Source organism: Euwallacea fornicatus, chromosome 21 (genome assembly GCF_040115645.1).
Source record: "Euwallacea fornicatus isolate EFF26 chromosome 21, ASM4011564v1, whole genome shotgun sequence".
Taxonomy (NCBI): Eukaryota; Metazoa; Arthropoda; class Insecta; order Coleoptera; family Curculionidae; genus Euwallacea; species Euwallacea fornicatus.
This window is the reverse complement of record NC_089561.1, coordinates 3,117,953-3,143,358: the sequence shown is the minus strand read 5'-3', so window position 1 is coordinate 3,143,358 and position 25,406 is coordinate 3,117,953. Positions and strand designations below refer to the sequence as shown.

The following is a 25,406-nucleotide window of genomic DNA, read 5'->3' as shown; positions in this document are numbered from 1 at the left end:
CTAGTTCGGATTAGTTCAGGTTAGCGCGCTCCTTTTCTACTAGCTTGTTGATGCCGGATTGCAATAGCAGTCTCGCGAAATCTAATTTTACGCTACGGTCGTAATTTGTGCGGCAGAGGGTGTTAAATTTAATAATGTAAAATCGACAAAAATACGTTTTAATAAATTATTTAAACACCGTAGATTCACATTTCTCTACCCAAATTCCCCTTTTGCTCGTTGCGATGCCGTGGAATTTGATAGTCTAAAACCGACTAAAATGCCTTAGAGGACCCCCCTAAATGATACTCTGACCTAGAACGGTTTTTACTCATCAACTTCCTTTTAATGTTAGGGACGATTTTTTTCTTCAATTTTCTTCTAATGTCAACTTTTCTTCACGTCATTAGCGTTTCCTTTATTTAACCAAGAAAATGGGCTTTTGTTGGTTAAACAAAGGTTAAATGGTTACTGTTTTAATGCGGCAATTGCTTAAACAATATGATAAACATTTGAACGCGTTATTTATCGTTTGAACTTCACTTTGAAACATGCAAGAACATTTTTAAAAGTGAGAGTTGCTCGTCTATTCGCTAACGTTGGCGACTTTTAAATCAATTATTTCCACTGTTTGAAAAGACGATTAGAATTGCAAATTTCTATATCTGAAAGTTTACGATCTGAGAGTTTCGAATTTGGTTTATATAGAAACTACAATTGAAATTAATATCAACTTCTAAGCGCCTCTAAAACCGAATCTCTTTCCAATCTACATCCGAGCCAATCTCGCCGGTATTGCTGGCGTTGTTAATCCAAAATTAAAAACTAAAATATTATTTTTCTGTGTAAAAGGTGAAACCTTCTCAATCTCTGCTTTATAAAAATTGATATAAAAAAAACCTTTCCTTCTCCGACTTAAGAGGACTTATAAACTTTAACGGCTTTATTTAATTCGGTCTCTGCCACCGTGAACTCCTTGACGTTTTACGGCTTTTTGTACACTTTTTCCTCAAGTTAACCAACAAAAATAAATATACTGGTAAAAGGTCGGCACATTCATTATTTTATATCTCAGCCTAATGGAAGAAATGCGTAGCTTGCTTCTAACGTTAAAAGGATATGAGTAAAAGTTTTCCGTTAGAGCGCTTTGGCTTTCTATTGGGACTTTTCCCGAGTGTGTTTTAGAAAGGCGGAAAATTTTATCACGCAATCTGAGGATTTGGAAAATAAATTGAAGCGTGTTTTTTCGAGCTAATTAGAAAGGTACGGGTACAATCAGAGACCCTTGAACTGTCTGAATCTAATGAGCCTAATGGAAAATTGTGGTTGAGGGAACTTCGCATAATAACATTTTCAGCTACATTAGACAATGTCATATATACCGAGTTGTTACATCAGTTTTCCATATTGATTCCCACTTGGTCTACTTTAATTACAGTGATTACCGACCTAAAAATATCTTCAGAGACCAAGCTGTTCTCCATTATTTTCTAAACGACAATAAAACCTGTAATTCTCTTTTTCAAATCGCCAATAATAGGCTGAGTTTTGTAAACAACCGATTTTATATGCCCCCATAAAAAGTAATCTAACGGTGTTAAGTTTGGTGATCTAGCTGGCCATTCTATAAGCCCCCGTCCACCAATCCGTTTACGATTATCGCACTAAGCGAAAATAAAGTGATGGAGCTCCATATTGCTGAAAACGCATTTGGTCTTCTTGCAAGATGTTTACATCAAGTTGATCTTCCAAATGAGTTATTACTAAAGAATATATTACGTTTTCAAGTAGGTTTACAGTACAGCGCTCCACCTAAATTTTTCTAAATAAATACGGGTCTTATAACGGCATTTCCGTTAATATCAGCCCAAACGTGAACTTTTTCTGGCCACTGTGTAGCAATATAATAGATGAAACCCCAAAATGTGGAAAACGAAAAATCTTTTAAAATGATGCGTCACTTATCCTCTTTACCATTTAAGATTTTGAGAGCGTGGCTCTGGGGGTAGAGGGTTGGAGGAGGCGCAGCAAATTCTACATAAAAATTGTTCTCCCTAGATAACCAAATCAATTCCGTTTCCGAGCTAATAAGGGTGGAAAATTTTCGAATTGACACATTGTATAGACCATATTTAGTGTGTTCTAATATGTCAATCTATATTCCATAGAAGCTCGTGCATAAGCTCAAATGACGCTTTCTGAAATCCAATTTGTCTTATCTGAAACACAACCGATATTATGTGAATTACAAGTGATTTTTCTGATATCCAGCAAACTTTAAATCCTTCTAGTCTCCTGTTTTAGAGGTACTAACTCTTGAATATTAACGTGTGCCGTAGCACATAAAAAAGCTCTACACCCCGAGCAATAAAACCCCTTCATTACGGTTTACTAACGCTTATCGTATGCAGGCCATTAAATATTGAAACCACGCTCGCGATGTACCTCTTACAAATTTAAAGACGGTGTGGGTTAAATGGAATTTTCTTAGGGAGACTCGGAGGAATTTATGAGCCGTTTCGGAAACATTTTAGGTTAACAAGCGACTCGCCCATGCTGAGAAAGCCAATATAACCTGGCCGTATTTAACATTTTCTTTGCAGGGGTTATATTGCAGAGTTTTAATATGGTAAAGTCATATTTCGGTATTAAACTAGCTACATCTGAATGCCTCTGCAAGCTGTTATGAAGCTGCGTAATCTTGGTTGACTTTTTTTGTGTGAAAATTTTATATGATTTGGTTCATAAAACCCTCAACAAATATATAGCTTATTTGTTAGAAAAACACACCATCTGCAATGAAATATCAAGGATCCTTTTTCACAAAGTCTCAATATTTCAAAGGGAGCCCTGACTCGGGGTATTTTCGAGCAATAGGCCTTCTTGATATATTGCGGCTTTAGGAATTTTCTTCTGCCCGAAATTTAAATGGGATATTAGATTTTACTAAAAGACGAAATCACTGCCAAAATGAGAAATAGAGATCCAACGCTTTTGGGGAGGATTTTATTAAAATAATTTGAATATTTTCCTTTTTTAGGTCAAGCATGGTACTGTACTGATTTATGTCCTCCGATGCAACAGATCTTCTTTAGATGTTGCTCCAACGCTTGCGAACTATACGCAGTTTCATATGAAGTACACCACCCAGTGATAACGTCAATTAAGTCTTGAAATTTTGGCAAAGTAATGCTTCATAGCAGAGCATCAAATAATCAGAGTTTCAGTTAAAAAAAAAAAAGCGAACGCCAATGTTTTTCTACATTTCCCATTCAATCTATAACAAATATACAAATAAAAAATAAAAAGTAATGAGGAGTTACTAGCAAGGGTAATGGCCGCCTGCACACAAATCCAAAGCACACACCTGGAATATTTGAACGTGTGAGAGGGCATTAATGAACTGGCGAGGTCGATTACGTCTTGACCAAAATGGCCTCTAATTTGAACAATTTCTGTAATTTAAAGCTAATAAATAATACCTAGAACGCATTTAATGTTATGAAAACCATTTAGCGAATATCGTGCATGTAAACTGTTTTCATTTTTTGCTGGCAAACGATGCGCCGGATGAAAAAGAGGCAAATGAGCAATTTTCTTCGAAATAGAATTAAATTTCCACAAGTAATTTTTATTTTAAGAAAAGGCAGCTGCGTACCATTTTTTTCTTTGAAAATGTGCTCAGATGTGGCCGCCCACGCGCCGCTGGTGAAATTAGAAAGGACCTTTTAGCATAAACATGTTTCATTTACATATCTCACGCGGTTTTGAATTAATCAATAAAAATTTAATTTTTTAATAAACCTTTGACACCCTATATCTTCCTAATGAAGCATTATAGGAATATGGCCTGTGCGGGGAACCACATTATTTGTCAATGCACTATGATCTCCTGAAATGTAATGAAACAGTTATGAGGCACTCTGCATATGAGTGTTAAATAAACAATGCCCTCAGGCCAGTACTGGTACCCCTCATGCATACTCAATCAAATGGCAATTTTCGACAAGATAATGCAGGACCACATCCTGCGAATGTTATTCGAAGGCTGCCTTGGCCTGCACGTTCACCGGACCTGTCACCTATCGAACATCTTTGAGACGTGATGAGTGGGCGTCTTCGACATCGGCTGAGGCCTCAAATAATTTGGATGGCCTAAGACACCACCTTGAGATATAGTAAGTGCTATTTTTTACAGAAAGCCTGATCATTTGGTTCCCCGCTATGAAGCATTATTTTGCCAAAATTGCAAGACTTAATCATCAGTGTTAATGGATGGTGCTTTTCGTATGAAAGTGAGCGTATTTACATTTATACTTCGAACCTACGAAGCGTATATATTCCTCTTGATCAAATCGATAGCAATTTAAATAGGCCATTATCGGACTAATGTAAGCGCTTTTAGCAACATTCTTTGAGGCTAACTTAGCGTGCTGCGGGCATAGGAAGGATAAGCTCGGACTTCCGGGCAATCTGATAAATGGAGACGGAGGAACATCCATCACTATTTGCAGATTTACAGTTAATTTAAAAGGGAGTTTTTTTCACGATTGTGCTACAGCAAAACATAAATCAACATAGTTGGGATTTTGTCTTTGTTTCTTGTTAAAAAAAGGGGTTATCAAGCTTCTTGGAAGTTTGCAAAACTAACTTCTCTGCTGCCAGAGATTTGGAAGTGTAAATCCCCTTCTTTGTGCCACGCCAGAAATTGCGGTACACCAGGCAGACAGTTTATATAGCCTTGATAAGGGTTCACTATCCTCGCTTAATTAGAAGCAGATCTTGGTAAGTGTTAGTTGCTTAGAGCCTGCCAACGCCCCTTGAATACGAAATGTCCCGTGAATGGCCGCAGGCAGAGGATAAAAACTCTAATAATTCTCAATAAGAAATTAGGGATCATAAATCACTTCCTCAATAAAAACGTATCCAAAATATGATCCAACCAAATAAATCCATTAGAGGCGAAATAATATGTCTTGAGGCAGGGTCTTTATTCGACAAGAAATTTAGTGTTGAGAGTCGGCTGTCATTTATCAGAAACGGGGCTCCGTTTTTCCCCTCGGTCGAGTGTCGTTAAGCTGGCTCCATCCTACATTTGAGTGGAGCATTAGGCAGAAAAAGGTGAGGAGTTACTTCACTGTTTTCCCGTTTCAAGCAACTATGAAGCTCGAAAGATTGTTAAACGTTAATTAGCGAGAGAGCGCGATTTATGCAGCAGCAAAATATCCACTTTTTTACGTGAATTCTCTCTCGTCAATTTTAATTTTTACCCTCGAATCCAGAAAGTGGCTCATTACGAATCTGATGCGCGCTCAAGCGGCCTGTTTCCTCGGATTTCGAAAATACTTGTTTCCTCCTCAGTTTAAATAATAATATAAAAGCCGCTTCTTCAATCTTTCACAACCGATGCGAGCACCGACTTCCGCTCCGATCTAACGCAAATTCGCCAAATGAAGGCAAAAACATGACCGAAAGTGCCAGATACGCTGCTTTTCCCTCGAAACTATAAATTATTTCTTTACTGAGAAGCACTTAGGTTCTTTCATACGTCTGGACGACATCTGAAAAATTAAATCGTCCTCCAACGCCAATTTTCCGGACCAAAAGAACCGAGACGATAAATTTCACGAATATGACACTTATGGTTTATTTATGGAAACTCTGGAACGAAATTAATTGCTGTCAGCCGCAGGGCGCGATAATGAGCCAGCATCAATAAGAGTTCGCGCTCGGACAACTGGACAATGACAAGTAGGTGTATAAAATATATAGCGACTTAAGAAATTAAAGTCTGCTGTTCTCTATATTGCGTTTCCTTTTCCAGTTGGAGCCTCGGAAATAACAATGTTACCCCTCTTTCTGTGGGTTTATTTTCAATAATGTGCAGAAGCGTCAATGAAGGCGTTCTGAAAGCGAAAACAAGAGGAATCGAATAAAATTTTCCTTGTTAGTGTCGGCCCTTGCCATCAATTACTGGCATTGTTAGCCTTATTATAGGCCGAGTCAACTGAAACCCTATAATTTTGTCCCTTATACGGATGTAACAAGACATAAACCAGCTACATTGTGTTGAAAATGTCTGCGGGGCCTTTGTTGCAGGAAATATATTTTCCTTTGCAGGCTGAATTAGAATAATGGCCTAATGGATTTATCATCCTGAGAACGCGCTGGGGCCTGCAAGCCACATTCCAGTTACTTCACTTCCGCCTTCACGCATTCCGAACCATGTATTGAGCGGGGAATGTCAAGGTCCAGGAATAAAGATTTGGTTCGATGAACTTGGAAAAAATTCCAAACGCATGGCCGAGAAGAAAATTTGCTAGTGTCAATTTCGAAAACACCATTTCTTGAATCGTCATGATAAGGCAGATTTTGCAATTCAGGCATCGCATGTAAAACGAAAAATTAAGAAAAAATTTACAGGGTGTTTGGCTTGTCGATACACTCCCGAAAGAGGGTGGAAGGCAAGGTGATTTTGAAGGCATTTGTCCGTATACGCACTAAGCCACAACAGCATTCGAACGGTATTTTGTTTCTGAGAAAAAATGCTCTATTATTCCTCTCCATACAGGGTCTTTTATAAACATACCGACAACCTTTCAGGAGCGTAGAGCACATAACAAATATTTAGAATGAACAAAGTTAGGCTCGTAATCGCTTCGTTTCCAACATACAGGGTGTTTGATTTTCATTTTGTTAATATTCTTTCAAATATTTCAAAAACGATTTGTATATACGGACATACAATTGTTTGTCTTTTCGTCCTCCACCGCTATCGAAATAAAATAAAATAAATTTCTCCTAAATAATTCTAAAAAGTCGCACTCGGACCCCTACACCGGTTTTTTGGTAGGCACACGAATGAGAAATAGTTTTTTTTATCTCGAAAACGTCTACTTGAGCAACAAAAGGCTAAAAAGCCTTTTTTATTAAGAATTAATAGAATATTATGAAAACGAAATTAGTATTACAAAAACTCAGTAGCGTGCCATTTTTTTCATTAAAAACATCCCATTGAATGGCCGCACAGATGCCACTGGTGTAAATGGAAATATTCTGCCTGCTGGGGAACGTGCACATTTAGCCCGCCATAGCGCGTCCGAATTTTATGTCCGTATCCCAAACCGTTTTTGAAATATTAAAATAAATTAAATAGAGAAATGAAAAATTAAACACCCTGTTCTAAATATTTGTTTTTATGAGCTCTACATCCTCTGAGAGTTTGTCCGTAAATTTATGAAACAACCTGTATAACACAATCAGATGAGCTATATTACATAAAAGTAACTTTCGTTAAATAAGACTAAAGTAATATTTTAAATAATTAAAAGCAGCCAATTTAAATTATAATTTTTCTGTACGAATGATAAATCACAATCCGCAAAAGTGCTCGAACAAAATGAAAGTAAATAAATTTTTAATATTTTAATATTTAGCATCAATTACCCCTTGTAAAGAACGAGGCATGGAAGAACTAAATTTTGCACCACTTCGACATCATTAGAATTCCAGGACTCCAAGATACATATGTTTGGTTAAATTGCCCCTAGAAAGGTTGGGGTAAGTTCTGAGTCGTTTTTCAAGTTCATCCCACAAATGTTCAATAGGGTTTATATCTGGGTTTTGTGGTGGGGTCGGTAACAAGTGAGGGTTATTGTAAATACACGAAGTTTCGCACTATATGGGCTATATGCTCTGGACCATTTTCCTACAGTTTATTTTAAACTACTTTTAAAAATGTTTAAATATTTAATTTCATCCATTATTTCATCTACGAAGACAATAGATACTTGCCCGCTTGCACTCCCATACCATCACCGAACCACCCTCATGTCTAACACTACTACGCATGGTAATTCTCATTTAGAGCATAATAATTACTCATAAGCAAGGAATATGATTAATGCGTAAATAATTACTTGTTACATTTTTACTCAATTTATTAATTCGCCATGTGCATTTTTGTTGCGTTACAACAAATTAAATATCTTATTCAACATTAAACCTGCGCCCGTCAATGTATCATTTGAAGAATCAACGGTTAAAGGAGTTCTTAAAGGTATTTGAAAGACTCTTCCATATATCTTTTTATTCATTTGCAAAGCTCAAGTTTCACATTCAAGTAATTTATTGTTGGCATTTTGAAGAGCCACATTTGTTTTCATATGTAAATCCCATCACACGTGTAAAAATACATATTCAAGTTTATGCAAAAAATAGAGTCAAATCAAATGTTCGACAAAATTTTTATTGTAACTTGTGTGAAAGTAAAGAGCGAATTTGGTAAAATTGAAAAAAATTATAATACCTCGAAATGCCTGACATTGTCTATAATAGTATACAGGGTAAATCAGAAAGGATGAGCCCCTAATCTGGAGATACTAAACACCAAAATATTGTGATTGAGATCAACATGATTCATGCCAATATCGCTGGTTTAAGAGGTGCAGCATGTTCAAAGTTCAAATTTTATAATGCAACTTCTCAATAGTTAAAAAAGTTTTGATGGTGTAAATACAAAAATTGGTAGTTTTATGTTTTTTGCGTCTAGTATCTCCAGTTTAGCGTTGGCCCATTTCTTCTAACTCGCCCTGTATATGGTCGAATACGTTCGAAATCATTTTGCCTTCCACTCCCTTATGGGTGTGCATCGACGCATCCAACACCCCGTATACTCTGGTTTCCCACAAGCCAACATGGCATTTTCAAGGTTTGTAATTCATATTCGGTAACGTCGTCTTGCCAAGATTGAATCTATTACAAGAATTGCTAATCCAGCTTGATGCGTCGGTTTTGATAGTCGCGATGAAAAATGAAGATTTTGCCCTGTGCATGTTTTTCTATCACTTTCGGGAAATTTCCCAAGCGAGACCTTACCAGAAACAAAATTTACCCTCATACACCCTCGCTAGACGCAGCATTATCCAGAAATTAATTATACAGGATGTTAGGAAAAAGAGTTTCGTAAATTTAACCAATAATTCTGAACATCACTTCGATCGCAAAAGTTCTTTACAACACGGGTCGTAAATACAATCAGGTCCCCGGAAAACAAACGAAAAAACATATTTTGAAAATTGGCAACGTCGTGTCGTGTTTGTTCCATTTCGATACCTCCCTAAATATCCGTATCAACTAGGCATGCCTTTTTATGCGTTTTTTTTTAGGTTCAATAGGTTTTACAATTAAAATTTAAACCTTACGCAATTTATACTGTATTATTTCGAAAACCCACTTACCTTCAAATTACCATTGTCATCTCTAATTAGCATAAAATGTTACGTTACACATTTTGCACCACTCACATCACAATCAAAAGCACAAATGTGTTATTGTTTTTACACATTAAACGTTCGAAATGTCCATTTGAGTCCGTGCATGCACGACAGCGTTTTAACCAATTTTCCCGTACGCGAGGAAAAATTCCGTTTGTCGAGCTGAAAGTTTTCTTTCTGTATAGCGATTAGCATAAACGCGCTCAGTTTTTCGGAATTTTATTATGCCTCTCCATAAATGAAAAAACATCTCACGATACCCGAGTAATGGATACATTTTCACGTACTGTTAATAAGCCGGAATAAATTCGCGTACTAGTAAAAGATCAGGTTTTATCAACTACCGTGTATTAAGGAATTGAAAAAAATGGTCATAACAACAATAAACACCATTTCCTCGGTCGCGTCCAGAGCGGCGTTACCGCTTAAGTTTCCTTTTACCGCTTAGGTTGTATTATTAATTATCAATTAAGTTTCAAATTGCTTTTAGCCATGTTATTGCTGAATAATTTTAACTTTTTTTTATTACACATCAATCAATCCACATCTACCAAGTAAGTTCCTTTAATCACTCTATCGAAATGTTTAAGCTTACCGCAGTTTTACGGTTACCAACTTTAACAATTTTCTTTCTGATAAAACCATTACGTTTTCGAGCCCCGTTCTAAGGGCCTTTTTTATTCTAATTGACGTTCTTAGTCATTGGTTAAATTTAGGCAAGTTATTTCCCCAACACCCTGTGCACTGAGCTCGACAAATAGTCGAACCCTGTGCAGTTTTTTACGCAAAATGCTTTGTTGTCCCACCGGATCATAAGAAAATCAGGTGAGCTTTATTACATAAAAGTAATTTGCGTTAAATGAGATTAAAATAACATTTCAAAAAATTAGAAGCAGCCAATTTAAATTATAATATTTCTGTGCAAATCATAAAATTCAACCCGCGAAAGAGCTCGGATAAAATGAAAGTAAATAGATTTTTAATATTTTAACATTCGGCAGGGCCCCTTTAGCATCAATTACCGCTTGTAAACGAGGTAGCATGAAATGAACTAAATTTTTCGCCACTTAGATATCAATAAAATTCCAGGACTCCAAGATATATGTGGTTAAACTGCCCTTACGAATGATGAGGTAAGTTCTTAGGCTTTTTTCAATCATCCCACAAATGTTCAATAAGGTTCACATCTGGGTTTTGTGCTGGAATTGGTAATAAATGAGGGTTATTGTAATTCAACCAAGTTTTCACTACGTGAGCAGTCTGCTTTGGGCCATTATCCTGTTCAAACCAATAATCTTCTAGCAATCCCAGTTTTCTTACATTTTCTGTTAAATCATTTTTTTATCTGCAAATATTTCATTCTATTAATTATTTCATCTATGAAGACAATACACACTCGTCTCCGTACACCGTCATATCATCACCGAACCACCCTCATGTTTAACATTGTTACGCGGGGTGGTTCTCATTTCGAGCCTGATAATTAGTCATGAGCAAATAGTATAATAAGCAATAGCAATAAGTATAATTAAGGCATAAATAATAATTACTTGTTACATTTTTGTTCAATTTGTCAATTGGCCATGCGCCTTTTCGCTGCATTAAAAAAAATCACATATCTTGGACAACATTAAGTCTGCGCCTTTCAATGTACTATCATACGAAGAAGCAATGGTTAATGAAGTTTTTAAAAATATTCAAGCGACTCCTGCACGTGTGAATATTTTTATTCGCCAAAACACTGTGATTGAGCTCAACATGGCTCATGCCAATGTTGTTGGTTTAACAGATACGGCGCATTCAAAGTTTAAATTTAATTCTTAAATTTCTCAATAATTAAGAAAGTTTTGATGGTATAAATGTGAAAATTGGTATGTTTATGTTTTTTGATGTTTAGTGTTTCCAGTTTATTGTTGGCCCATTCCTTCTGACTCACCCTGTATATGGTCGAATACGTTCAAAATCATCTTACCTACCACCCCCTTTCGGATGTGTGTCGGTGCACCCAACACCTTGTGTACTCTGGTTCAAGGTTCGAAATTGATATTTGGTTTCGACGACCTGCCAAGACTAAATATATTACATGAATTGCCAATCCAGCTTGATGCGTCGGTTTTGATAGTCGCGATGAAAAGTGATGATTTTGTCGTTCGCATGTTTTTCTATCACCTTCGGGAAATTTCCGAAACAAGACATTTTCAGAAAAGAAATAGATTAACCCTGGTACGCCTTTGCTAGATGCAGCATTATCCCGAAACTAATTATACTCTATACTGGAGGGTGCAAGAGCAACCACTTTAGATCTAGCCAGAATTGTGTCTCCAAATTCTACACCCATATGAGGAAATAATGCAATAATGAAACTCAATTTTCCAACTCACTATAGTCGTAAATATACGGATATATTAAGAAAACTCGATTCCAAAATAAACCACATGCAGTTTACGTATCCCAATATACTTTGCTCTACGAGGCGCACATAGAGTTGTTGAAGCTTTAAGTGCTTTGACTTTGTGCACTGAAATAAGCTCTCGAATGTAAGCGGGTGGCTTAGAGAACATGCCGCTATTTGAATAACTTAAACTTCGCGAATTATATTAAACGGCAAAGACTACTAAATTTAACTACAAATCATCTTGTATGAGTCACGAGGTACCGTCACAAAATAACATTTTAATGGATGCTTCAATAGTCTTCACCTGAATGTGATGTTCCGCCCGATTTAGCAGAAATAAATACTAAGTTGGAGGCTTGAAACTATGCGTCGATATCTAAATATAGTGGTATGAGACAATACGTTTTGCGAGCACAAAGGAATGCTTTGAAGCCACTTAATTTTCCAGCCCTTCATCGCTCTAAGCCCGTTCAGTGCGAAGTAAATGAGAAAGAGCTTCATCGGTTAACGGTAATTTACGTATAAAACCAAATAGGCGTAAACAGGCAAAATACAAAAACTTAGTTCATTCCCTATCCTGTCCAAGGTGCCTCTAAATTAAGATTTCTCTGCGGCAGATTTAAAAGAAACTGGGAGAAACAACGAACATTTTCAGCTCAAAGCAACAAAAGTAATTTATCGGATTTAATTATCAACCAATTACATTCGAGGGTAGCGCAATTACTTTGGAAAGGATTTTCCTTCGCCAGGATACAACAAAGCCATTTACTCACAATAGGTCTAGCTGAAATCGCGTATAAAAGGGAAAAACATCCAATTAAGAGTATCAGAAGTGTGTAAGTTCACTTGGATTGTAAAGTCTCTATGTCTAAATAGGGTTAAGCTAAGAAGAAATTAATGATCTGCCCCACGAACTGGTCCTAATTTTAAATAAAATAATACAACGAAGTACAACGTCTCGTTAACAACATTTCGCGTGTTTTCCTCGAGTTTTCTATAAAATTTATTATTCCCAGTCAAAAGTGGCAACAAACGTCCCTATGATTAATTATTATTCCTTTCTGCTCGACTTCTTCAGTTACTCTTTTTGTGCGAACAAATTTAAATGAAGAATGGCAGAAACTTGGCAAAATATTCAGATTTTATCGGCAGGTAGTTGGCTTACGGGAAAATTGTTATTCACTCTGCAGGTCATAACAACTGGGTTTCATGTGAAGTGAAGAATTCAGATTTTTTCACACCTTTTCTTGGCATGCATGAATTGTATTCATAGATCCTCATGTCTGATACATTTAGACCCGAATAGGAATTATGAGAGAAACACAGGAATAATTCTGATTCCTTCGGCAAATAATTCAAAGCGTTACTATGCAAATGCGTGTTATGTTTTCTGCAAAGCTCCGCCACCTACGCCCCTGATTGTTTCTTCGAACCATAGATAAGTGAGAATGCCTAAGGATTTCTGGAAATTTCTTTTAGGCTGCTAAAGTTGTAATAGAGAAATTCATTGGCGCCCTAAATGTTGTTCATGATGCATTCCTCACGAATAATGTCCTGTGAGGAATTGCTTAATATGCAATAGACCAATTCGCTATGTTTCCTCAAACGTCGATTGGAGAAAGTGGTCCTCAATTGTGACCCGCAAGATCGCCCGATCTTACCAGCATGGACTTTTTTGTATGGGGCTACACTAAAGATATAGCGTACAAATTACCAGTAACAACAAAGGAGACCATGAAAAGCCGAATTCGGAATCCATTCAGAAAAATAACACCAGGCACAGCAGGGCAGCAGGGCAGGTTATCAAAAGCAAAATTTTCTTTTCGAAAAGTATTCAATTAGGAACTGAAAGTGATGGCCGCCATTTTGAAAATTTACTGTAAATTTTAAATTTTTTTGAAAACCTACTAAATTGTAATAAATACTTTTAAAATGTATCCTCCATAATTAACTTCCTTCCGTAACCATAGCAACGAAATTCAGGCATACTCTGACAATAATTTGTTTTCCTTAATGTTATTAAAGAAAATTAATAAAATCTCATATTAAGGAAAAATGGTGAAAGCGAGGTACAAGACACCAAAAAATCAATCGAAAGGGCATTCCTTAGTGATTCTAATTAATACATAAAAATGCATACATTCCATTTAAAATAAGAAAATTATAATAAATTATAAGTAGGTAAAGTTTCACCACCCTTTTTTGTTCACCCTGTATATCAGTTTAGTAAAGAATTTTTTCGTTCGAAGAATAGCTTGTACTTAAAAAGCAATAATAAGAGAATGGTAAACAAGTAAGTCATTTCACTTAGAAGAAAACTATTTTCTTAACCCTTACATTTTCATATTTTTCAAATTTCGCGAAAAGTATTTGTTTTCGACTTATTACGTGTTTTACAATCTTCTAATATTTTCTTCTTCTAAGTCCAAGTATGTAATAAAGTATGGGATATTCCATTGCAAAAACATATATTTGAAGTGTATCTTTTTCTTCATACCCTGTATAAATGACAATATTTTTAAAATATACCTTACGAGGTCATACATACACTCTAAAACAAACGAAATCTAAAAATAATTTTCGACGAAAATCATTAACAAACGCTTAATCCGTCGAGACGCGCCTGGTGCCCCATCCTGTATAGAACACTTGTTTTTTTAAGATTTTTTATATAGTTATTGGTGGCTATAATAATTACACAGAACTTTTATTTTTTTAATCAATCGTGAAAGAATGGCGGCTTAAAATGTTCACGTCAAAACTCTGCGGTCCACTGTGGAAGGTGGTAAAATCATCTATAACAAAAGTACCCAAAAAAATTCGTTAATTTATGAGAATACGCTTTGCATCAGCCCAAAAAGTTATGAAAATTTCGAAAATTAAAACACAAGAAACTTAAAAAAATGATCGTGCTTTCTTTAGAAATTGTATTGATAATTTTTTTATTGGGTTGAGCAAGGAATGTTCGAGAGGTGCGTGCAAAGGTCAATGAACTAAGGAACATCCTCTAAAAATTCGAGCGAAATCGGTCGAGAAATAATCGAATTATCCTATTCTCTCTTAAAATTTTCATTGGTCTCCTAAACACCTTTCAAGCAGATCTTCCCTTGACAAGTCCTCAAATATCGGCAAAATCTCAATTTGCACATCTTGGTCAAGAGGAAGTGGGTGGTTCTATTCTTCCGGTCCGAACGTCCCCGCTACTCGCACGCTCCGGCCAACCTGACGCCATCGCACTTTTAGCGAGAAATAATACAGAGGGAAACCCGATATCAGTTTCGCAGTCTGACCTGAACTAACCTGAAATATTCTAGAGATATTTTCCTATCATTTTAATTAAAAAAAAAAACAAAAAAAAACTAAAAAAATGTTTGTTATGTATTCCCCTCCCTCAAGCCCCCGATTTTTACTTAATTCTTAATAAACGTGGATCATTTACCGCTCATGAATTGCTAGGTGACCATCTGCAGTCTCTCTTTTTAGCATTTCTCAGAGTCTCTTCCGTTTCTCACCGACCCCCATTCATTCGGTCAATCGCAGCGGCTGAGATACGCTACTGGCTCACCGTGTAGCGCCCTAGTTAGTGGGCGTTTCAAATCCCCTGCACAAGAATTAGCCCCATTTCACTACTACACCACTATATCCCTTTTTAATTAGAGAAGCCCCCAATCCAATCTGAAAAAGGCAACCACCAGTCTCTGCGCCCCCCCCCAACCCTCTCATCGCCCCCCCCCCCTAAAAATAAACTTTGACATGAAACATTCATATTTCTATTTTTGCTTATAACTTTGAGACTGGCAGTTTCTGCTTAAATAAACTGATAAGTCTTTTTCCAAGTAAATGTGTCCCCTTTTTTAGCCGCAACAAAAGCACCTAAATGGAAACTCGATGCTTGAATATTGATGGCCAATATTAACCTTGCCGTTACAAAACGGCCCTGGATACGGTAAATCGAGTTTAAAGACCACGATTTGGGGAATGGAGAAATGACACAAAAATATTTTATGTACAAAATTCGATCACAGGTACTTTATGCATGGAGATACTGTAGTATACATAGAGTAGACGATCTATTAAAGGAAGATATGAATTTTGCATCTAAGTCGAGTTGAAATTGAAGTAAAATCTGCGCCAGCAAATATCTCCGTATATGCATATTTTAACGACCATTTCCTCTCTATTCTCAGTAAATCTATTTGCTTAAGTCTGCTGTTCCATACTTCAAATCCCATTTGCGTGCTTTATATGTAGATTTATTCGGGTTATAGATTTATGTATACACCTCTCTCTTTGAAACCTCTCTTTGTACAAATATCCGCTCATTAAAATGTATGTACTTCATTGGAGGCGCAAGGAATTTGTTTAAAAAATATTTTGTTATGGAGGACACCATCGTTTTTTTCTTCAATTACTGTGTACCATCATTACCAGGTGTATTTACGACTACAGACTTTTTTTGCTTCCTCTATTATTCATATTATCCCGGGTCCGCAGGTATAATAAATTAAGACGGGGATGAAATTTTAACAATGGCACACCGCTTACGCGATGAAAAAATATAATCCGCCCTTTTTATAGCGATCCAGAAATTAATCAGCGTCCCTGATGATTAATGACGATAGCTGAAACTGTTTTTAAATTTCACACCGGGAGCATCAAATTTTCCTGTTTAGAGTCAGGTTCAAGGTGAGGACGAAATGGGTAAAAAAAATGGGTGAATCAATAGAAGATAAAATCAACAGAGTTCGAACTTCATGTGGTGTGTTTAAAGTACGGGACATCAAATCATATTGGAATTTCAAATGATATCGCGGGCACTGGTTGCAGTCATAGGGAGAAGCCACCCCCTTTGGCTCCAACCAGCGATCAGTAGCTTTCTGGGGTATCCATGCTCGGCGTCAAAAATGTTTGTCTATAAATTTTGCGAGTAATAATGCGCTATACAGGGTGCGTCCCAGCTGCGTGCAGACGATTTAAGAGCCTAATACTGGAAAGTGTAGAATAAACGAATGTCTGCAAGTGTATTCGCTTTCAAATTACAGGGTGTTAAAATATACTAAAGATAAACGTTTTGTTTGAGTGTTTCCCATACGGCCCGAATTGTATTTGCTATTAATTTAAAAAATAACATAAATATATATATATATTTTTTTTTTAAGAAAGCCGTGGAAAAGCTTCAGACGTTGACAAACAGAACCATGATATGGTTTTACAAATGGAGACTAACGCCAAACGACACGAAAAATCAACTTCTACTTTCAAAACACCACATCAAAAACAACTCACCAACGATAATAATAGGCGGACACACGACTAAACCAAGGAACGACGTGAAGTATTTGGGAATAACAATAGACAATAAACTAAAATTTACGAAACACGTACGAAATATTCGACTAGAAATAATAAAAAGGGCCAAACACTTCCGAACACTGACATACAAAGACAAAGGGATTAGTATGGAAACCGCCATAAAAATATACAAAACCATATGCAGACCACTATTGGACTATGGGCACGTACTGAGGGCAAATGCAACTGAAAAAACAAACAAACACATACAGACTACAGAACAGATTGCACTAAGACTAATCACAAAACTAAGACACCCCGAAAACCCGTTACACAACCTACCTAACCATCTACTGTATGAACGCACAAACATGATAAGAATTACAGAAAGACTACGACAACTACAGAACAGATGAAAAAAGAACACCAACAACTCAACTATACTGAGCCCACTTTGCTTAACGAGACAGACAAGACAATCCCGCCTCCTTTTCCCTTCGAACACCCTTTGGGAGCACTTCCAGATGTAATGTGATAGTATTTAGTCACCAAAAGATTACCATTGTACCACAGGCAGAAAGACCTAACAGGTCGATAGCCTATTTCCGAGGAAATAAAGATGGTTTATATATATATAAACCATATATATATATATATATATATATATATGGTTTATATATATATTTTTTTACTAACGTTTGAAATGTCAGCTTAAGTGGAAGGACTCAATTTTTTTTTTATAAATAATGATCGTTGTTTTCAACAGTTCTTAGAATAATCAGTTAAGGTATTTTCTATTCTTGATTTTGAAATAAATAAACCTTGCACCGATCAATTATCGATAAAGCGTTGATGTAAATTTTTTGAGTTCAGTTTGGGATGAAGAACATAAAAATCGGTCTTAACTAACGGCAAACGTAACGTCGTACATTTCACGCGTATATAGAATAATACAGGTGTCCCAAGCGTGCGCCGCTGTCGCATCGGAAAAATCTGAGTACATGCAAATATGGGGCCTCTTGCTACGCACTCGCATGCTAAAATTCAAAAATCCAATTTGAGCCATATTGGAAATATTCAAGGAAAACTTTTTTATTGCGGTACATTTTGACTGTGTGTTTTGAAAACGAAGCATTTACAGACGTTTGTTTATCAGAAATTTTCCGCTTAAAGTGCGTGCAGGATTTCTCCCTTAAATTTTCCACACGTAGTTGGGAAACACAATATAAATGTAATTGGCAAAAGTAGAAAAAACGTCGATTTGTGAAGGAATTTTCAAATCCCCTCTAGAGTTGGGGGAGAGGCTCTTGTTACTAGAGGTTTTAATAAGTATTATTTTGAATAAGGAAAACTGCCGGAAAGTAAATGAGGAAAACCAGCTAATGAGCTGGGCTACCGCTCTCCTAAGTGAGCTACAAAGGCACGCTCCTTCCTTTATCACGCTGGGGCACCCTCTTCCCATACTTTAAGATCTTTAAGAGCTCGCTGGGCTCGATTTTTCCTACCACAAAATTCACGCATTATTTGATTTTTTAAATTATTTAAATCAATATTTAAAATCTGGGGAAATGTAAATTGAACACTCGTAGAGCCATCCGTGTTTGTTTTTGCCCTTTGTTACGCTAAAACAAATTAATTTACATGGCCCAATATTTTAATGAACTTGATAAATTAATCTAAAATCCGCTTTGTAAACCTTAAAATTAACCGAATCCAAAACTAATTAAATATAATCTTTCAGCTTTCGCATTTAATTAACCCGCTCAAGCCATGTTCCAGATAACAGGAACAGAGATCCAGTAGAATTTTTCTTTTTCGGAGTTTTCCCATAAAAAAATTGTCTGTTCTATATTATAGCGCATTACATTATAATTGTTAAGGAAAATTATAGTCTCTTTTGATGCTTATTCCCAGTTTCGCACTAAAGGCAAAGAACCTGGCTTATAATAATCTTAAAGATGGCTTTGAATTTGCACTAGGTGCACTTTCTTAATGCCATTGTTTGCACGTACAATGCTAATTGGTATTTATAGCTAAGGAAATAAACGAGAATGCGCCTAATTAATTTATTATTGTGGCGTATTATGGACAAAGTTTTCCGAGGCGATCTCTTCAGGCCGGAAAACGAGGTGGAACACAAATTATTGAATGAGTTCAGATTTTTGTTCGAGAGAAAGTTTCTCTAGGCCGCGATTCTCAAATGCCCCCAGAAGTTTCCAAACAAAATACGCCAAATTTTCAGTACTTCTCAACAACGGGAAGGGACCCACAAAAACATCTACAGATCCCGAGGAGTCAATTCTTATTGTTCAAGAACCATTTGGGATGGTAAAAAATTTCGAGTTCCACTTCGAATTCGAAAAATACGAATTCTCAGGGATTAACGGGAGAATTCGATACTGAATCCATGATTTGCATTTTGCAACTTTTTAAGTTGTTTATCAAATAAATCCGTTTTATAAACCTCATTTATTTGATCTTTTTTTACAAAATCCTTATATTATTTTTATGTATTTTATACAGGGTATTTAAAAAAGACGCAGCAAAATTTGAGGGGGTGATTTCTCAGGCTGTTTTATGAAAAAAAGTTTCTATACACATATGTCTGGAAATGTATTGTTTCCAAAATACAGGGTATTATTTTTTTCTAATAACGATTTTCGAATAATAATTCAAATATCTGTTCACCGATTTTTCGATATTCAGTTCCTTTTGAACTTTTTAAATATCATCAAAGCACCAAATATTTTTAGGGAATAAGGGAACCGACTCTCGAATTTTTTGAAAATGTTTTTGTACGACGAATGGACAGGCAGTAAAATGGTTTTTATTTTTATCTTGTAAGCGAAGGAAGATACAACTAAAATTGAAGACACAAAAAGTGGTGTTTTTAGTTGCTTCGTGTCAAAAAAGGATCGAAATTTAATTAAAGTTAGTGGCGTACATTATTTTGTCAATAAATCTGGTTAAGGTTTCCCCCTCTGACGGCAATGGACTTAATAATTTTAATCTGGTAAGGGCCAAATCTGGTTATGGCCTTACTATAATACTGCAAACACCGCAGCCAAATTAAAAAAAATGATCAAAAGATATTTGAATTATTTTTCAAAAACCAGTATTTACAGAAAAAATTCAACACCTTGTATCTTGGAAACAATACATTTCCGGACCTATGCTTTTTTCCTTAAATAACCTGACAAATCACCCCCTTAAATATTTTTCGCGTTTTTTTAACCGCCCCGGGTATCAATTTAAAGAATATGACTTCCTCTACATGCGTGTTAGGAGTTCTTCATTATTTAAATTGAAACAACAGACTAATTAATTTTGCCAGTGAATATAGAAAAGGAGCAATTTCGTATCATTTTCTTATACGAGTTTAGACTGGATCACAAAGCAGTGGAAGCAAGTCGCAACACTAATGGCACATTCAACGAAGGAACCACTAACGAACGTACGCTACAACATTGGTTCTAAAAATTTTGCTATGGAGGTGAGACGCTCGAAGGTGAGAAGAGCCGTGGACGAAAGACGGCCTTCGATAATGACCACTTGAATGTTTTGACGGAGGCGAATCCTCGTACCAGAGGTCGAGAACTTGCAGATGTTAAAATTGGAACAATTTTGAACCACCTGAGAAAATTTGACAAATCAAAAAAGCTCGACAAGTAAATTCGACAGGAATTGAATGAAAACCAGAAAAATCGTCGGTTAAAGTTGCGTCTTCGCTCATTTTGCGCAAAAATAATGATCCTCTTCTCGATTGTGACGTGTGATGAAAGATCGACACCGTACAATTACAGACGGCGTAGATCTCAATGGTTGGACCCTGATCAAATCCCATAACATTTTCCAAAGTCAAAGTTACGCCAAAAGAAGGTAATGGTCACTGTTTGCCGTTCTGGGTCCGCCCTCATCCATCAAAGCTTCTTGAATCTGAAATGAAAAAAAAAATTTAACGGCTACGGCAGAGTTATACTGTCATCACATTGACGAAATGCACCTAAAACTTCGACGTCATTCAGCATTAGTGAATGGAAATGAAGCGATTCTGCTTCACGACAGCAATGGGCCGCACATCGCACATTCGAACCTACAAAAACTAAATCGATTCGGCAATGAAATCCTGCCGCGTCCTCCATACTCGCCGGATGTTTCGCCCATTGACTACTACTTCTTTAAATATTTGGACAACTTCTTAAAGGATAAATGTTTCAGAGACCAAGACGGCGCCAAAACTGTCTTCGATGATTTCATCGCTATCAAAACTTCGGAATTTCACCTTACTGGCTTAAATGAACTTGTGTTTCGTGAGTCAAAGTGTATTGGATCGAATGAGTCTTACTTTGACCAATAAAGTTTTGTTTTACTTGAAGTACATACTTCGGAAGCATGAGGTTAAAAACCGACATTATTTTTGAAAGAAGCTATGCAGGTTGTCAATTAAGTAGTCGTACTTAATTCAAGGGACGAATCATTCGCTGATTTCGTTACAAAAAGTTTCTATGAATGTAAGTCCGTCACGTGTTCGTTCGAGAACTAGCCGGTGTTGAAATTTCATTTTCAATTTGTTTTTTTTTAGGTATTTTCGGACAAAAATGTAATAATTGGACAAAATTTCGAATACAGGTTTTTTATGCCGCAAAATCCAAATATTGTTTTAATTTTTTTATTGCTGATAGAAGGTGCTACATACAGTGTTTCATAACATTTTAATTGAGCCTAAGTCTTTTGCGTTACACTCTACGCCGCTTTTGTATCAATGGGCTTATTGTAAATTTACCTCTATTGAAAAAGGGGGCTCTTGCCAAATGTCTGTACAACTAACCGTTTCGGAGATAAATGGTCATTAACATGACTTGGTAAAATTGATTTAGCAACTATGATTTAATTTATCAAAATTAATTTAATATTATAATAGTTGTTGAAAATGGCCACCTCCGACTCCTATACATTTGTTATACATTATTTCCTATACATTCACAACTTCGTTCGATTATTACATCTCTGTCCGAAAATATAAAAAAAAAAACATATTACAAATGGAATTTCAACACGGTCCAGTCCTTAAACGAAGACGTTGCGGACCTACAGTCATAGGGGCTTTTCTAATAAAATCAGTTAAAGATTCGTTCCCTGAAACAAGCACTTGTACTTAATGAACACCCTGTATATTGTTTCCCGTCTGGAATTAAACGGAGAATTTCCGTCGTAACGCCTTAACACCCCCTTTTTGGATAGCTCAGTTAAGGGCCCGTTAACTGCTCGAGTTTTGCTTCCAATCTGTCCTGTTTTCTGCGACATTATTAGTCTTAGTACTACAGCTAGTAGCTAGGTAGAAAATAGCCCCAGTAGATCTGAACGTAATTAAATAACGGTTTTACTACTGCATGCAATGCTTGGACAAAAGCGCACAATCGCAAGCCACAAGAGAATTGCTAAGCCTTCGTTAATTAGCGATTAATCAAAGTTCTATCCGCTAAAGAGAATGGGTAAAGTTAATTTGTTGTTGTAACGAGCTCCTTTGCAGATGCGAGTTTGAATAATTAATTGGCTGCTAATTATTCTCTTTCCATAATTGCCATTAATACAGTTTGTAATATCCAAATATGCCTCTTTATCTCAATTAGAAAGTGCGAAGTTTCCAGGATAACCAAATAAACTCCAGGTAAATAGGATAATCCGAGAGAGAAATACCTGGGTAATTGTCTTTATTCTTTGACTCTCGTTTTGCAGTCCTTGAAACATTCAAAAACTTGAAAAACTGTGTTTGAGATAATAATTCTTACCGCCCTTATTTCTCTCGTATAGAGAGAAATAGTGGAAAATTAAGTCCCGTGCTTAATTTAAAATTAATCCTCTTAAAAAAGGATCTTATAGAACTTCCTCTATTGTCCCGAACAAAACAGCCAGCTTAAGAGAACAATAGGCAATTTCTTCGCTACAAAAAGCAACAATTACTTCCTCTCAGATTTAGGTATTAGCTAATTACTTTAGGAGATTTAGTTCCTCTTTACAAGACACAATCCCTTAATGATTAGAGCGCCTTCCAAGGCTTAACCGATGTAATGTTGCGGTTGGTTGGAGGATTCCCTCCAACATCCTCTCGTTCCATTCCATTCCATTTGTGCTCGCTGGAGCCCCTATGTATTTTTTGTACGCAATTTGTCAATATATGAACCACAATTCATCGTGGAAATTTGCTTGGAGATGGGAGTTTCAAGGTGTCTCCCGGTGGAAAACGGGGGAACACATTTTTCCCAACACAAGAGAAATTAATCAGCATCTCGGTGATTGATGATTGCTGGGTGATGTTTTTAGCTTTTATCTTTGGTGATAAAGAGCTGAATTCGCGTTCGACAGGGTATTAGATTTGCATAAAAGGTTTAATTTTTAAACTTCACTCCCTGTACGCCCTCGTTTGTCCTCCTGATTGCTTTTATCGCTTTTAGGATCGGGCTTACAAGGACAAATCCATGGATCGGAAATATTATTACCACGTTGGGGTTCGATGATCGATTGTGGTGGTATTTCATCCAGTCACCAAGTCAAAGGGGACCAGTTTAATGTTCGAATTAATATATTATCTGTTTGATATCGCTAGAGCTCTGACAGTATTGCTGTGGAGCCTTCGTAGATCCTAATGAGTTGCGAAGTGGCGAAAAAGAAAACAAAGCGGAGAAGTGGAACTTTGGCAAAAAAGTGTCGGACCAACCTTCACTTTTTTACGTCGATTTCGATGGCGGAAAGTCCTTCGATTCCGAATGGAAAAGCGTTGGAAGTTCACTGAAGTAACGTGATAAAAATGAAACGGGACAGAAACATATCAGAACAAAGTAAAAATCATAAGAAATCGGTATGGATTATTCATTCCGGGAAAATTCCTGAGCCTGGATTATTTAAGTAAAAGCATTGGACCTTTTGTCTTCGAGTTTTGATAGGGAACCCAGATGGCCTATAGGCCTGGTTATTAACTTCTTAGCCAGCCCACTATTATTTTGTAATTAAAATTATATATATGTTTATTTCGCACATCTTCAAGCATAATGTTGTTCTTTGTCCTGAAGGATCACTGGGCAATAGAGTAATCAAATAAATCTCATCTGAGGGTGATTATTTATTATTCAGTAATCTATCCTAAAATGTCATCAATTGATCATTCTTTTTCTCGTGGAATAATTTAAAAGTCATTTTGTCTTGGAGATGTCCATCAATTCCAAATAAAGAACGATCAGCGCAATTGCAAGTGTTAAATAAATAATGACGTACCAATTTGTTGAGAGAAGGGAAACGTCCTTTTTGAACAAGCTGATATGGGCAAGGGACTAAGTAAATATTAATTGTTGTCCGAATTTATAATTTTTTTTTTGATAACGGAAGTTGCGAATCCTTTCTGTAGATTGTCCGAAAAAAATTGCTGTGCAGAAAATGAAGTAAAATTCCTTATTTGACGATTACCTTCTAATTAACTAATTAATTAAGCAATCATCTTTGAATCAAAGGTGATCTTTTACGAAATGGAAGTTTTATATCTCTAACGATCTTTGCCTAAAAAACTGATATTTCAGAGATACGTCGGAAAGCCACTTAAAAAAAAACATTGTATATTGTATGAAAATCATAACTGAAAGTTTCATCAAAGAGGGCAAATGCGAGGTCAAGGAAAATACAGGACTTTACCCAATGTTGGGCAAATACGAGACTTATTCAATACGTTTTGATCGTTAATAAAAATAAATTAAAATTGAATTAATCGAAAATTATATTCGTCTGAAGGTGGTCACATCGTATACCTACGTGGAAGTGAATTCCCCATAGGAGCCACCAACCACCAAGATAAATGCCATATAACATTCAATTAACTTGAATGTAACCGAAAGATCCTACCCATAAACACCTTATATAGAGCGTCTCGTAGTAGTGGGCCGATCCGCTAACCGGAGATTCCTTATGCGAAAATAATTAGACTTTCCTAATGGCACTTTTTTTCTGTGGACTTTTATACTCGTTACACAGCGTGTTGAAATTAGTAAGAAAAACATTATTTTTGTTAATAACTCGATTTTTTTCTTAAGATGTTTTAATGAAATTTTGCAGTGATGTATTGATCGATTAGACGCACATTTCCTATGGTTGCTGCAAAACAAATGTGAGGAAGAATGAAGAAAAAGGAGGGTCATGCAGAAGTTTTCCCAGAATTTTTTATCGCACGTCAATGGTGCATTAGTTATTTAAATTAATTGTTTCTTTATCTGGATTTCTTCATTCTTGCAAAATTTTGATTTATAACTTGTTTTAGAAGATGTTTGCTTGTTGCCCCCCAATGCGTGCCTTCAATTATTTATTTATTTAATTAACCACACCAGGAAGACCGAATTTTATAAATTATCCATAGCAATTCGGGTACCACCACGACAATGATTGTTTTTCAAATGGAAAATCAAGATATTAATTAGTACCAAGTA

The 25,406-nt window shown here is 36.2% G+C and overlaps 1 protein-coding gene across 5 annotated transcripts in view; it reads right to left on the bottom strand.

The window, feature by feature from the left end:
- Positions 1-25,406, bottom strand: part of Ten-a (tenascin accessory) — a 340,802-nt gene that overhangs the window by 262,926 nt on the left and 52,470 nt on the right. Inside the window, exon 1 of one of the 5 annotated variants that reach the window (XM_066294417.1) lies at positions 9,219-9,552. The exons of the other annotated variants lie outside the window; for them this stretch is intronic. The gene's annotated coding sequence lies outside the window, so the exon portion shown is untranslated. Of the gene's footprint in view, positions 1-9,218; positions 9,553-25,406 lie in introns of those variants that run through there. 5 annotated transcript variants of the gene reach the window in all.